The following is a 3,146-nucleotide window of genomic DNA, read 5'->3' as shown; positions in this document are numbered from 1 at the left end:
ACGGCCGCCGTCTTATACAGCAGTACACAGATGATTCTAACTTTACTAATTTTACAACCTTGTCCAAACCTGCACATAAAGACCTATCACTAACCTAATGCTTAATTATGTAAAAGGTGCATACGCTTATAATTCTGAAATAACTAAACCTAAATTATACATGACGATTATCCAGTAATTAACAATTAACTATCTAAATGACAAACATAACAAGGGAAATAACTCTTACCTATCACTAAAAACATCGGGGATAAGGTGTACAGAGGCATAACGTTACAGTATTTTATTATTAAGCGTACTTCGGGTACGGGGCATTCTGGAATACACATGTGGACAGGAGCAGCGGGTTTGATTTATTTGTCCGAGAGACAGTACAGGGCTTTTGGGCTAGTACATTTCCATTGACCAGATAGCTCTATCGGTCACAAAGACAGTATAACAATCTAAAGTCGGTGGTTTGAATCCCGGATGATGTTGATTTTATTTAATTTACGTCATTATCTTTATTGTTTCTCATAACAGTTTTCGCATAGTTTTCTTTATAGAAATTATTTCTCAAAGTGATAGCCTTGCTGGATAAAAAAACCCACCGTCATTTGGAGTGATACGGGAATCCTTAATAGCTATCCATGGTCATGGAAGGATTGGTTTGGTTTAATTTTGTTTAACGTCCTACTAACAGCTAAGGTCATTTAAGGACGTGCCTCCATGTGTGTAGTGTATGCGTGCTTACGTGTGTGTATGCAGGAGACACAGTATGTTGGTGTGATTGCCTCCTTGTGATAGCGCTGATCTGATGCTGACTTTATAGTGCTATATCACTGAAATGCCATGCCGATGGCACCAAGCACAGCAATCCACCCGGTCACATTATACTGACAACGGGTGAACCAGTTGTGTTGCCATTCCCCCTTAATGGTGAACGTCAAGCAGGGAATAACAACTACCATTTTATGGGACTATGGTATGTCCCGGCATGGGAACAGATCCCATTGCAGAACCCATTGCCTTCCTCACCTGGGCGAACGCTCAACATTCAAGCCAAAAGTGAGGTGTTGCCAAGCAAGGCGCTAGGAAATAAAGGTAGTTATAAGGAGAAAGAAATATGAAGATCCCAAATATTGCTTTGGGCGCAACAGATTAATTTGGTCGCTTTCTTGTCCCCAAATAGAGGACACCAAAGCAAATCCCTAATTCTGCAGGGGGTTGCCACATTAGTCACTCCTACAATACCACATTAGTCGCCTCTTACTATAATGCAGTGGGTAAAAGAAGGTGTGTTCTTCTCCTGATCCCCCACCTGCAGGGGTGGTCATTTAAGGACGTGCCAGGCTTTGGTAGTGGATGAAAGCTGTGGTACCCCAAGAAACACCAACGACCTGATGTCAGTACCTGGCAACTGTCCCTAGTAGGCCACGAACCCGCGACCCAGTACTGATGGATGTGGTCGTAGATGGTCCAACACCTTAACCACTCTACCACAGTGACCCTCGACTCAGTAATGGAGGGCTAGTGATCGTAGATGATCTGGCGGCTTTACCACTCTGCCACAGTGACCCTCGACTCAGTAATTGAGGGCTTGTGATCGTAGATGGTCATGCGGCTTTACCACTCTGCCACAGTGATCCTCGACTCAGTAATGGAGGGCTAGTGATCGTAGATGGTCAGGCGGCTTTACCACTCTGCCACAGTGGCTCTCGACTCAGTAATGTAGGGCTAGTGATCGTAGATGGTCAGACGCCTTAACCACTCTGCCACAGTTGCTCTCGACTCAGTAATTGAGGGCTTGTGATCGTAGATGGTCATGCGGCTTTACCACTCTGCCACAGTGACCCTCGACTCAGTAATGGAGGGCTAGTGATCGGAGATGGTCAGGCGGCTTTACAATGTACCACTCTGCTAGAGTGACCCTCGACTCAGTAATGGAGGGCTAGTAATCGTAGATGGTCAGGCGGCTTTACCACTCTGCCACAGTGACCCTCGACTCAGTAATGGAGGGCTAGTGATCGTAGATGGTCAGACGCCTTAACCACTCTGCCACAGTTGCTCTCGACTCAGTAATTGAGGGCTTGTGATCGTAGATGGTCATGCGGCTTTACCACTCTGCCACAATGACCCTCGACTCAGTAATGGAGGGCTAGTGATCGTAGATGGTCAGATGTCTTAACCACTCTGCCACAGTGATCCTCGACTCAGTAATGGAGGGCTAGTGATCGTAGATGGTCAGACGCCTTAACCACTCTGCCACAGTGACCCTCGACTCAGTAATGGAGGGCTAGTGATCGTAGATGGTCAGGCGGCTTTACCACTCTGCCACAGTGACCCTCGACTCGGTAATGGAGGGCTAGTAATCGTAGATGGTCAGACGTCTTAACCACTCTTCCACAGTGACCCTCGACTCAGTAATGTAGGGCTAGTGATCGTAGATGGTCAGACGTCTTTACCACTCTGCCACAGTGACCCTCGACTGAGTAATGGAGGGCTAGTGATCGTAGATGGTCAGATGTCTTAACCACTCTGCCACAGTGATCCTCGACTCAGTAATGTAGGGCTAGTGATCGTAGATGGTCAGACGTCTTAACCACTCTTCCACAGGGACCCTCGACTCAGTAATGTAGGGCTAGTGATCGTAGATGGGCAGACGTCTTTACCACTCTGCCACAGTGACCGTCGACTCAGTAATGGAGGGCTAGTGATCGTAGATGGTCAGGCGGCTTTTCAATGTACCACTCTGCTAGAGTGACCCTCGATTCAGTAATGGAGGGCTAGTGATCGTAGATGGTCAGGCGGCTTTACCACTCTGCCACAGTGACCCTCGACTCGGTAATGGAGGGTCTAGTGATCGTAGATGGTCAGGCGGCTTTTCAATGTACCACTCTGCTAGAGTGACCCTCGACTCAGTAATGGAGGGCTAGTGATCGTAGATGGTCAGACGTCTTTACCACTCTGTCACAGTGACCCTCGACGCAGTAATGGAGGGCTAGTGATCGTAGATGGTCAGACGTCTTAACCACTCTGCCACAGTGACTCTCGACCCAGTAATGGAGGGTCTAGTGATCGTAGATGGGCAGGCGGCTTTTCAATGTACCACTCTGCTAGAGTGACCCTCGACTCAGCAATGGAGGGCTAGTGAGCGTAGATGGTCA

This window comes from Mizuhopecten yessoensis, unplaced genomic scaffold (assembly GCF_002113885.1).
Source record: "Mizuhopecten yessoensis strain PY_sf001 unplaced genomic scaffold, ASM211388v2 scaffold6683, whole genome shotgun sequence".
NCBI classification, from domain to species: Eukaryota; Metazoa; Mollusca; class Bivalvia; order Pectinida; family Pectinidae; genus Mizuhopecten; species Mizuhopecten yessoensis.
This window is presented reverse-complemented; position numbering follows the sequence as displayed.